Here is a 14,388-nt window from a genome sequence, read left to right on the forward strand (position 1 = left end):
ATACATAATTGGAATATAAGCATTGGTCAGAATCAAGCTAAAAACCACATATATATTGTGAATAAAAGAATAATAAAATTATATTATACATGTATATGTATTTATTTTCAAATTATTTACTTGACAAAATGTCAGTGTTCATGTCTGATCTCCTTAATTCAAAACAGTCACAAATATAACAACCCAGTTTTTCCATAAGAGTAACATTTTCTTGGGTCAAGAGCCATAAAAATTTAGAAGATTTATTTAAATTTATAAAATTATAACAATTGTTAGAAATGTCTTGAAAAAAATCGTCCCGTTGAATATCATAAAGAGGGCATTCTAATAAAAAATGAAGCTCATCTTCAACTTTACCAAGTGAGCAATTAGTACAAAGACGCTCAGATCTTTCTATATGCTTTTTTGAATATCTGTCTGTCTCAATTTTTAAAGAGTGAGCACTTATTCTTAATTTACAAATTGACTGCCTTTTTTGGAAGTCCTGCAATTCTAAATATTTTTCTTTTTTAAAACAATTTTTTATGGAAAATAAGTACCAAGCTTCCCTTTTTCAGAGTTAATTGTTTGATACTTCAGTTTATTCCAAAATGTGACATAACTTTTACATAGTTTATTTTTAAAATACTGACATAAAGAACCAATTGATTGGTCAAAATTTGGTAATTCAATTTCTCTCTAAACATAATCTATACTAGAATACCATGTATTTACACTAGAGCTATGTAACTGTTTACAACATATAAACGTATCATATAATAGTCCTTCTGTCAAATGTTCCAGTCTATGACAATATTTTAACATTGATAAAATTATAGTAAAATACATAGGAAAAGTTTTATATCATATACGATTCAAAATGCATGATTGGTATTTAAACTGCCATTCCACTGAAATGCAGGTTTCATGGTTCAGCTCACGTGAGTACATTTCTGAACCAACAAATGCATACATAAGTGTTATAGTCAGCTTAATCAAAGAAATGGAAGTTTCAGAGTACGATAAGCTCGTTCTGTACTTGGCGGAGAATGAATATGACGAAGCTGCAACTGAAAGTGAGAATAGAAGAATACGGAAATGGTCAAAGATATTTCAAGTTGACAAAAACAAAAGTTTGATGTATATCAACAACCAGGAGGGACAAGCGACTGTGAGAACTGTCATCACCAGAGAAAGAAGAAAGAGTGTAATCAAGCTAATGCACACAGGACACCTTGGTAGGGATAAGACTTATGAAAAATGCAATTCAAGGTAAGATTATTTTAATCCATACGATATTAGTAACTTCTAGTGCGACCCATGAATAGCTTTTGATAGTAGACTCTAACGTAAAAACGTCAAGCAATATTGCTTGCAACAGCAAAAAATATCACAAACACCTGATTACTCATTTGAAACTGCAGCTTTTAATATTTCGAAACTAGCATAGGTTGTGCTATGTTATCAAATCATTTTTTGTGTGTATATAATCAGTTGCAGATTAAGTTTATTAACAATTCAATACTCCAGTGATTTTGTACACGCTACATGGAAAGTCACAAAAAATATCTCGTTGATCGTTTTCACTAATGTGTGGCGAACGGCCTACCACCATTTGAAGTTTCAAACTCAAAATTATCAAAAAGGGGATAGGGATAGAAAATGGACCCGAAACTCCAAAAAAAAAAGCAGAATGATAGCACTGCATTTTAGAATCAATGGTAATTCAAATCGATGCCTGAAATAAGGTGTTAAGTATAGACCTCAACAATGATGACATATGAATTTGAATCTCCAGAAATTGGAAAATGTACATAAGAAATCCCGGCTATATTTACAAATTCCTGATCAGGACGAAGTGCCCCACATCCACAACAGAGTATATAAATTAACCCTCCCCTATGTTCAGCCCGTGGGAGGGGGTATTTCGTGTTGCGGGTTATAATACATTTGTTTTAATCTACTATTTTTTTTTAATAATGGTAGTTCTTTACATAATATTCATTTAACAGTGCATGTTATTTACGACAACGAATGATGATAGCTTTACTTTAAATTAATATATATGTACGTCCGTTTGTTTCTGTATATCAGATACGATACCCGACATGTTATAGCATTGATATATGTTCAGTGTATAGGTCTTTGGAAATACTACAGGGTTCACTAATCATTAGGCCACTTTGACTAATATTTCACGCATGATTGACTCCGGTTGGATGTTGCGTTTAGGTCTGTTTCTCAGATACCTGACATGGTATAGCAATGCTACATGTTTAGGCTGAAATTGAAAATATGCCCTGGACAAAGGCTCCCCACACATCAAATAGACTCTAATTTATGTTACCTAAATTTTGCGGTTTAGTTGGCGCGCCTGTCTGACCTTGGATTCAAGGAGGTAGGTCGAAAGGAACCCTTCATGCTGAATTATTTATTGTGTCTTTTTTTTTTGCAATTAAAAAAAAATATAAATTTAAAGCAAATTAGTTAGTTCTTCCATTCTCATTTTTCAGATACGTTCTTACAGTGATGGATTATTTCAGTAAGTGGCCCGAAGCCTTTCTATTTAAGTCAAAAACAGCAATTGAGGTTGCCAGTAAACTTCATTCTATCATTTGCAGATTTGGAGTTATGGAAGAGATTGTCTCCGACCAAGGTGGAGATTTAATAGTAAAATAACGAAGAACTTTACTCAGAGTAACGATATTAACCATGTAACGACTTCTCCCTACCATCCACAGTCAAATGGAATGGTTGAGCGGTTCAATAAAACTTTGAATAAAATGATTGATAAAAATGGATAAGATTGGGATTTGTTTTTAAAGGAGACCCTTTTTCATTACAGAACATCGAAGCACCACTCTACCCAATACTCACACTTCTATGTCATGTTCGTGAAACAACCAGTCTTACCAAATGAATCTGCATTTAAAAACCACATTCTAATCACGATGAACAATACATAGAAGGCGCAGTTAATCAGATGATTAAAATTAAGGACAAAATAAGCAAAGATATGGTAAAGAACGTAAAAAAGGCTCAACAAAAGCAAAAGCAAAGTTATGACGTAAGATTCAAAGTGGATAATAAACTGTTCCTTGTAGGGGACAAAGTGCATTTTTGAACCACCAAATGCATACATAAGTGTTATAGTCAGCTAAATCAAAGAAATGGAAGTTTCAGAGTACGATAAGCTCGTTCTGTACTTGGCGGAGAATGAATATGACGAAGCTGCAACTGAAAGTGAGAATAGAAGAATACGGAAATGGTCAAAGATATTTCAAGTTGACAAAAACAAAAGTTTGATGTATATCAACAACCAGGAGGGACAAGCGACTGTGAGAACTGTCATCACCAGAGAAAGAAGAAAGAGTGTAATCAAGCTAATGCACACAGGACACCTTGGTAGGGATAAGACTTATGAAAAATGCAATTCAAGGTAAGATTATTTTAATCCATACGATATTAGTAACTTCTAGTGCGACCCATGAATAGCTTTTGATAGTAGACTCTAACGTAAAAACGTCAAGCAATATTGCTTGCAACAGCAAAAAATATCACAAACACCTGATTACTCATTTGAAACTGCAGCTTTTAATATTTCGAAACTAGCATAGGTTGTGCTATGTTATCAAATCATTTTTTGTGTGTATATAATCAGTTGCAGATTAAGTTTATTAACAATTCAATACTCCAGTGATTTTGTACACGCTACATGGAAAGTCACAAAAAATATCTCGTTGATCGTTTTCACTAATGTGTGGCGAACGGCCTACCACCATTTGAAGTTTCAAACTCAAAATTATCAAAAAGGGGATAGGGATAGAAAATGGACCCGAAACTCCAAAAAAAAAGCAGAATGATAGCACTGCATTTTAGAATCAATGGTAATTCAAATCGATGCCTGAAATAAGGTGTTAAGTATAGACCTCAACAATGATAACATATGAATTTGAATCTCCAGAAATTGGAAAATGTACATAAGAAATCCCGGCTATATTTACAAATTCCTGATCAGGACGAAGTGCCCCACATCCACAACAGAGTATATAAATTAACCCTCCCCTATGTTCAGCCCCTGGGAGGGGGTATTTCGTGTTGCGGGTTATAATACATTTGTTTTAATCTACTATTTTTTTTTAATAATGGTAGTTCTTTACATAATATTCATTTAACAGTGCATGTTATTTACGACAACGAATGATGATAGCTTTACTTTAAATTAATATATATGTACGTCCGTTTGTTTCTGTATATCAGATACCCGACATGTTATAGCATTGATATATGTTCAGTGTATAGGTCTTTGGAAATACTACAGGGTTCACTAATCATTAGGCCACTTTGACTAATATTTCACGCATGATTGACTCCGGTTGGATGTTGCGTTTAGGTCTGTTTCTCAGATACCTGACATGGTATAGCAATGCTACATGTTTAGGCTGAAATTGAAAATATGCCCTGGACAAAGGCTCCCCACACATCAAATAGACTCTAATTTATGTTACCTAAATTTTGCGGTTTAGTTGGCGCGCCTGTCTGACCTTGGATTCAAGGAGGTAGGTCGAAAGGAACCCTTCATGCTGAATTATTTATTGTGTCTTTTTTTTTGCAATTAAAAAAAAATATAAATTTAAAGCAAATTAGTTAGTTCTTCCATTCTCATTTTTCAGATACGTTCTTACAGTGATGGATTATTTCAGTAAGTGGCCCGAAGCCTTTCTATTTAAGTCAAAAACAGCAATTGAGGTTGCCAGTAAACTTCATTCTATCATTTGCAGATTTGGAGTTATGGAAGAGATTGTCTCCGACCAAGGTGGAGATTTAATAGTAAAATAACGAAGAACTTTACTCAGAGTAACGATATTAACCATGTAACGACTTCTCCCTACCATCCACAGTCAAATGGAATGGTTGAGCGGTTCAATAAAACTTTGAATAAAATGATTGATAAAAATGGATAAGATTGGGATTTGTTTTTAAAGGAGACCCTTTTTCATTACAGAACATCGAAGCACCACTCTACCCAATACTCACACTTCTATGTCATGTTCGTGAAACAACCAGTCTTACCAAATGAATCTGCATTTAAAAACCACATTCTAATCACGATGAACAATACATAGAAGGCGCAGTTAATCAGATGATTAAAATTAAGGACAAAATAAGCAAAGAAATTGGTAAAGAACGTAAAAAAGGCTCAACAAAAGCAAAAGCAAAGTTATGACGTAAGATTCAAAGTGGATAATAAACTGTTCCTTGTAGGGGACAAAGTGTTATTAAAAAACTTCAGGAGAAAGACAGGTATGGCTTCCGTACAACAACTGAGATATAAAGGACCATACGAGATTACCAAGTACAATGGACTGGTAAAGGTAACATGTAGCGAAGGTCAGGAAATCACGCACTAAAGAGACAACGAAAAGGACCATGAGAATTGCGATACTGACATTGATTCTGATGCAAATGATGATAACGATGATGAAATAATGAGGAGGAGGAGGAGGAGGAGGAGGAGGAGGAGGAGGAGGTGGAGGTGGAGGATCTTGTCGACGTACATGAAGAAGATGCGGAATATAGTATTTTCAAAACTCAGGACAGGTTTCAATTACAAGAAAATGATGAAAGTCAAACAGATCTTGAATTTAACGAAGTTGCACAATTTTCGGGAGTCGCAACCTGGTCCGTCTATAGACCAAAAAGAAAAAGAAAGAAATATTGAATGTGATTTAAAATATGATATTACCATTGTATTTATTCAATATCTTTAATACTAGTACAATGAGTTATTAAAGCATAGTGGGCACACGTTCACTTTTCAGTAACACATTTTAGTTTTCATTTGATATACATAACTATGAAGTACATATTGTCCAACTAATTGTTTGTTACGGTGGAACTTTCCAACTAATTGGTTTATACCGAGTGTAATGAATAGTTATTATGATAAGCTGCAATGAATTGACCAGTTGATATGTTCCGGAACGATGTAACTAGTTATGTTGTTCCGGCCAGAATTTTTCAATTAGCTATATTGTTCCAGGAATTTTCAACTAGCTACTTTTTTCCGGAACTTTGCAACTGAACTCGGCATAAAACAACTAGTTGGAAAGTTCCATCAGAACGAAATAACTAGTTGAAAAGTTCCACCGGAACAAAGTTATTGGCGGAACATAGTGGCTGTTACCATATACACAACATTGTAGCTATAATGTGAGGTGGCGGCGGAGTTGCAAATGAGTGTTTTGCAAATTAAAAGTATCCAGTGTTTAAAGGTAATATGTGCATGTTAACTTCAATATCAAATTGAAGATGTCGATCATTTACCAGTGGCTTGTCAAAATGTTTGCTATTGGATATGTGTTAAACAAATATTACGTTCCAGATACAGTGATGAATACACAGAACGAACATTGGTGTTCATGTCCATAACACACTATTTATATGCATTTATGTAAGATCTGAATTAATGAATTTTCACTAGTCAATATTTTATATCGACACTCGGACTGCTTCCTCTGTCAATAAAATATGAACAGGTCTATATCTAACATATTGACGTCATCCAAAGTTCATAATTGGCCATAATATAAATGACTCACTACATTTATCAAGTATTTATACAAATGTACAATGCAAGACTTCATATTTTGATAGGATTATTTTCAATTTGAATAAGAGTAAAGTTACATAAGATGTTAATGTTAACGATAGAATAGAATAATGAAGACCCTTCAGACAAATGTGGCATTACAAATATAACAGCGGTATACTACTTTTGTCCTTATTGGATAAGGATATTATTTTATAACAAACATGTATAAATAGTACAAATATACCTTTTGGCACAGTTCGAGCAAAATTATACGTTTAATGTCTTTTAAACACTCTAATGGATGAGAAATGTCAAAATAATGCTACACATGCATTTTTCAGGAAGAACAAATAAATCACGTACGACTAAGGAAGGAGGAAGTACCATTACGTTCTTATTTCACCAAAAAAATATCTGGGTGCGGGAATTTCTCGTTACATTGAAAACCTGTTGGTGACCTTCTGCTGTTGTTTTTTCTATGGTCGGGTTGTTGTCTCTTTGATACATTCCCCATTTTCATTCTCAATTTTATTTCCTATCTTAAAATGAACAAAACCTAAGGTGAGGTAATTTGATGATTTCAAAATAAAATCGTCTTGTTTGTCATAGATTCTGATACGGAGATGACCATGAATGTCCAATTCGAGGTTTCAGTTTAAAATTGAACTTGTTTCTTTAAGTTCTAGTTTCAATAAAGAAAAGTTTAAATTGTTAATGAAATGAACATCATCTATATACCTGAATGTGAAATTAAATGACCTGGCTTCTTTGATTCATATTGTTCTTGACAAGTCTCTGAAGGAACTTCAGTTCATATGAAATTAAGAAGAGTTAGGCAAGGGATGTGCACATGAATGCCATAAATTTGTTGCAAAAGTCAACCTCCAAATTTAGCAACTATGTTGTCAATATGAATTATAGGTCACTTGTTCCTCTGTGTAATATGTTTGACCTTTTTGTTCACTATCAACAAAATATGCCGTATGGTATTCCAAAGTAATACAAATGTAAGTTTATAGCGTATGCTTCCATTTTTATGTTAAAATGCATTGTGGATTATTTCTTTTAAACCATTTTTAAATTTCACATAGGGAATGGTGGAATGCAGGGGTGGTGTTCTCGAAGCTATCTTATGATAAGAACGTGTCCTAAGTCTATCTTATGACAAGTCTTTGTCCTAAGTCGTGTTCTCGAAGCTTTCTTAACTTATGATGTATCTCATTTTTCGTCCTAACTTTAGGACACCCAACAAGGTGTCTTAAGAGCATCCTATCTTCATCCTAGCATATTATAGTTTGGATTTCGCTTTTTGCTAATTATTTTACGTGAAAGTGAACATGAAATGAAACGCACCATCGGTAATCAACTCGTATATAAAGAAATTGTGCATGATTTTAAACTTTGAACTTCGTGTTTCACGATACTATAACACTACAAATTTAATTCTCATTTCAAAACAAATTGTTTTCTAGTTTAAATTACAATCCTTTTATGAAATAATTACATTGGTATTTATGCCTTTCATTCTATACATTTTATTATAAAATTCGTAAACAATTTTATTAAATAATTTCGTCATTAATTAATGTTTTATAAACAAATTACTGTAACGATTTAAAATTTCGACTTAGGATATGTTTAGGACATCCTAACATAAGATTCGTCTGAGAGAGCTTCGAGACACAACTTAAGAGTGTTCTAAGTCGATCCTAAGTCCATCCTAAAATTGGTCTTATCTATGACTTAGGACGAATCTTAGGATACTTTCGAGAACACCACCCCTGGTCTGTAAATTTAATGATAGAACTTATTTTAGAAAACGATTTTACCAGAACTTCTTTAAAGTTTTTTTAGAATCAAAATATGTTTGATACCACTACACGAGTAAACAGTTACACAGTATTTCTGAAGACCCTCTTTTACTGCGGACACAATTTTTTGTCAATCTAATGGACAATTCTTTAGTCCAGCCTATGTCGAAATAAGAGAGAACTTTAAGTCGAAAATGCAGATCAGCCGGCAATGTACCGTTGTTTGTACGAAATTTTGTAAAGTTTTAACAATTCTTAAAAAGATTGACTTCGTCACAAAATGTCACGTTTTCATTTCATATTGTCTCCCGTAGTACAAACACAGTTCTTTACACTGACACCTGTCACGAACAAAAAAATGAAATGCAGTTTCGATTTTTTGGGTAAAGTGGGTAAAGGAATAGCATATTATCTCATCGACAAACTTTAGAAACTAACATAATTGACTAGTGGTGACGGTTCTATTCTATAAATGTCGGTCACACAATTAGATTAGAGTTACTTCTCTTTCACCAGTTAAAAAAAGTTTACGTCTATCATCACCGAGGAGAAATGTAGTTGTCGAAAGGAGAATCAAATGCCTTAATATTAATACTGTTAATATTATGTATTACCTATTTAGTTTAAGATTGAAGTTGGCTTTGTTACATAATACTGTGATGATGTTGTATTTTCGGTTAGATTGTTTACATTAGTTACAGTTCGGCAGAAGCCTTACTTTATATATTTGTATAATTATACTAAACGTATAAAAGAGTAAGATGTTTCGCAGGTAAACTTTGGGTCAGGTCAAATGTGAAGGGGTGTTCCAAAAGAAACTGTCCAAATGAGTAATGAGCGCTTTGGTAGAGCACCCCTCATTCAAGAATAGTACGGCTATCATTGTGTTATATAAGCAGGAGCGAATCCCAGCTCATTGTCACCGATCGTGCAAGGGCTGCATAGCCAGTCAAGGTAGTTAAAAACTTCTATTTGTTGTTGCTCTTTGTCATTCGTCTGATGTTACGAAGACGATGACCATGATACGTACGGTACGTGATAATTAGAGAAAGGATATTTGGGATCGTTGTCTCTTATATAAATATGTTAGTAAGTGTAATAAAGAACAGGTTGGTATCTGTTAATATTTTCTAAAATATAGAACTGCATTCATGATGTAATGCAACACAGAACAAGGTTGGTGTCTGTTAATATTCTCTAATATATAGAATTGCATTAATGATGTAATGCAACAAAGAACAAGGTTGGTGCCTGTTCTTTAGACTTGTTCAACTGAAGTTTGTCAAGTATGAAGTTAACCGTACAGGACAAGTGTGGATCTGTGTGACCAACTTGTAGGGTACCACAATGTACCACTAGAGCTTAATGTTAGCCTACTAAGGACCATTACACTTCATGCAACGACGCTTATTAAATCATATTTTTCGTGAGATATAGGATTTGGGATGTACACTAGGTAAAATTATAATACCACCAGGTGAAAGGAGATAACACTATCAAATATACTAAATATAGGGAGAGACAGAAGAAAAGCATACTCCTTAAAAACAAAACAAAAAAGGCGTCCAATCCACCTCCCCCACAATCTCCCAAGCATGTTGTGTGTTTAAACGTCATTATGAAATCCACAACTATAACTATAACTGAAATACGTGCTCCCGTTACGTTCGTTCGTACCTTTCGTCTATTTGTAAGAAAGCTCTACTAAGACAAGTGGTAGCTTAATTAATTGAAGGGTACCAACATGTATAGGACAAGTATGGATCTGTGTGACCAACTTGTAAGGTACATAATTGCGCCACTCCAGGGGGACAAGTTTGTTCCTGACCCAGGAAAAATTTGTAATAGTAAAAATGTGTAACAGTGTATATATTTTAAGTGGAATAGTTTATAGATAGTTTAAGTTTATAGATAGTTTATTAGAGATTGCAAAAATTCAGTTGTACATATTTTGGTTCATTGACGTTTATTTATGAATAAAGATTAGTTGTATATTTTGTAAATAGAATAATTTTGGATCCAGTATTAAAGTTTTAACGAACTCATTTTAAAATTATAAAATAGAAACAGACATGCTTACCCTGTGTACACGTTACAACACCAAATTCTATATCACGTTTAGCTTATTACATTTAGAATTCAAACCCCTAAAATGAAATGATATACTATTTCATCAAAGAAACTTTAATATTTCATCAAAGAAACTTTAATATTTCATCAAAGAAACTTTAATATTTCATCAAAGAAACTTTAATATTTCATCAAAGAAACTTTAAATCTAACTACCCAAATCGCTAAATTGCACAAACTACCAACTTTTACTTTATTTCAGCTGTCATTGTGTATACTTTATCGTACCAATGTTAATTATTGTCTAGTCTACCTAAGAATAAGGCAGTGGTGAAAACATGACAAACAAAGACCCACTCAGGTTGACATTAATTTATCTTCAAAATGTATAATGATGCAAAAAGATACCATTCGTTTCATTGTCCTGTTCTGGTAATTGGAGATCAAATTCGGTTATAATGCACTAGAAATTAAAATTTAAGGAGAGCTTACTCTGTAATGTGCTATCATTCTAACCAAAGTTTGTCTTAAGTTACCAGACACGCAGACACAAAAGACCTACCATTTCCAACTCAGGCTGAGTTACCAGACACGCAGACACAAAAGACCTACCATTTCTAACTCAGGCTGAGTTACCAGACACGCAGACACAAAAGACCTACCATTTCTAACTCAGGCTGAGTTACCAGACACGCAGACACAAAAGACCTACCATTTCTAACTCAGGCTGAGTTACCAGACACGCAGACACAAAAGACCTACCATTTCTAACTCAGACTGAGTGTTACTTCAAAATAGGATGGCTAGGTAGGTGTTTATTTACAGCCATGTTTTGATTTTTGTTTTTAAATTGCCTGATTCTACAAAGACTGGTGCTTAATAATGTTTGAAGACAAACCGAAACCTTATAGATGTTTATCGGATGTTTTTATCTTTTGTGACCATCCCACATTAATTTTTCATCTAGCCTATGTCGAAATAAGAGAGACCTTTTTCGCCGGTGCAAAGATTTATTGTGAAAACATATAGAAATCCGTTGTCGTTGAAAGTCTTTTAAACTACTTGACATTTCTAAATAATGATAGTAAGTGATTTCATCTTAGTTTTGTCTTCCGTAACCATGGTAACATAATCAAACACTGTTAATTGATAAGGACAATGTCCTTTTTCTTTATACTAAAAAAAACCCAAATATTTAAAATAAAGTTTTCACATTTTTTAAGGTATAGGTTAACATGTTATATTTTACCGACAAGAAGAAATGTAGAAACAAGCTTGACTAGTGATAACGGTACTATTTAATGAATGTTCTGTACACAATTAGATTGGAGTTATTTCCCTTTCGCCTGTTTAGACAAGAAAGAAAATGGCAAGAAATACGTCACACCTGATAACTCAAACTTAACTCTCGACACTTCAACGTTTCATGGTTTGCATCAGGATTATTTTTTTTTCTCTCAAATATATTGAACTAGAGTATTACTAAAGAAAAGTCGAAATGAGCATCCGGAGCAGTTAGATTAGTATCGTTTCTAATATTATTTATTATCTTCTGCATGCTTATAAAGCTTTGTCCTAAATATAAATCAGATGTATTCAATAGATAGAGCGGGAATGCAGTTTTGGAACGTTAAATATTGTACAGTGGTTTGATTAGGAAAGCACCACAAGCTCTACACACAGAACAAATATGGCAGAAAATCCAATTGAATCTGGACGACTGACTTTTTGATAAACTTTATCTAGTAGTCCGTTTCTATGTTTTTTGGCGTTTGTTTTTGTTGCACTTTAGTGTTTCTGTTGTTCCGTTGTTTTCCTCTTACAGTTAAAGTGTGGTCGTCTGTTTACTTTAAGTCTGTAACCCGGATTTGTTTTCTTTCTTTCAGTCGATTCATGACCTGAGCAGCAGTATACTACTGTTGTCTTTATGTTTTTAACATTTATACCTATATGTATTCTCGTTTTGTTCACACATTGTTGTCAATCTAATCGAAATCCTATGCGATTGTCATACATGCGAAAGGTTTAGTTAGCATTAAAACCAAATTCAATCAAGCCTTTTCTACATACGAAAAAGTCTGCACCAAGTCAGGAATATGACAGTTGATATCCATTCGTTTGATGTATATTTGAGATTTGATTTTGGCATTTGATCAATACATTCCGTTTTGAATTTTCGGAGTTCTGTATTATTTTAATTCTTTTTGTACACTTATCTTCGCAATTTAGCACCCACAACATGCAATACATCTATATATACAAGATTGACAAAACGGGTAACTCACAATTAAAATGACAACAATAATATGAGAGGGAATTACTTGATGCTGTTTAATGGCTGAAACACGGGACTTGTGTCATCCCCTAACATGGTCCCTTTAATTATTCTTATTCCTCCTGGTATTTCTTTTTCAAATCAGTTCAAGTATGCGTCTATTAAATGAAACATATAAAGAGGAAGATGTGGTACGATTAACAATCAGACAACTCTTCACAAGTGACCAAACGACACAGAAATTAACAACTATAGGTTACCGTTCTGCCTTAGACAATGAGCAAAGCACAGGCCTGTATACCAGAGCTCAACCGTTACGTACAGGTACATATACACATGTATTATTTACAGAGACAAGTGCATCTGGTCCCAACACTTGTATCATTTGCAGATGGATGCATTATCTCAATACAAATAAAGAGATTGTATGATTGCCAATGAGACAACTCTCCACCAGAGATCATAAAGCGTTGATATCAGCTACTATAGTTCACGCTGAACATACTTCTAGCACTTGTTAGTCTTGTGTGTGTGGTTTCTTGTTTTTAGTAATAATTCAATTGTATGTTTCGTAGTTTATTAGCGGTGATCATTTCGCATGACTAATAAACATTACATGTATTATTACGGAGCCAGCTGAAGCCCATCTAGCTGCTTTGAAGATCCATTGGTGTTCATGGTCGGATTTCTGATTTTTGTCGGGTTGTTGTGTTTTTGACACATTCCCCGTTTCCATTTTAATTCAGTTCCAACTATAGGTCAAATTTCGGCCTTCAACAATGTGCAAAACACTTATATTACCACCTAAATACTTAAATAGTCTTTTACCGAAGTAGATGACTCTGATTATTTACCTGAGAGTAACATTTATAACGAAATGACCTTATTTATTATTTGATGTAGACACCCGTCTTAATTAACCTGATGTCTAGTATAATAGGTGTCGTTTGTTGATGTGGTTCATTAGTCTCTTTTTGTCGGTTTTTATATACTAATATAAGACCGTTGGTTTTCCAGTTTGAAAGTTTTACACTAGTAATTTATTGGACCCTTTGTAACTTGCGCTTCGATGTGAGCCAAGTCTTCGTTTTGAAGTCGTACTTTGACCTATAATGGTTTACCATAACAAATTGTGACTTAGATGGAGAGTTGTCTTATTGGCACGCATACCATTTTCATTTTGAATTCACGCATTTGAGTATACCATTTCAAGACAGTATTTCCCGCAAAATGACTCTAACCCTGACCTCTGACCTTGGACTTTAAGTTCAAATAGTAGATGTGCCTGACCTTAACCGTGACACCTTTATGGGTAAAGGAAACATACATGTACATGTACGTTTTAGTCCACTTTAAAAGTTTCTCGTAGTTTTTTTTTATTGGTTCTGAACACGAAGCATTGTACAAATGCGTGTTGAGAGAATTAAGCTTAAGTTTGTACCTGCCTCTATAAATACATATTTCTAGACAATGGCTTATTGTTTTTATAAAGTATGGATATGTATTTATTTGTATTTGAAGTAAAATTTGCAAAATTTGCAAAAACAGATAAAGTTAATGTTGTTTGATCGACTAAATGGTATGCAAACAGTCAAATATGTGTGCATGTAAACTCTGGAGTTATTGCTTAGGAAGGTTCAGTATTTCCTATACTGTGT

This window comes from Mytilus trossulus, chromosome 9 (assembly GCF_036588685.1).
Source record: "Mytilus trossulus isolate FHL-02 chromosome 9, PNRI_Mtr1.1.1.hap1, whole genome shotgun sequence".
In the NCBI taxonomy this organism is placed as follows: Eukaryota; Metazoa; Mollusca; class Bivalvia; order Mytilida; family Mytilidae; genus Mytilus; species Mytilus trossulus.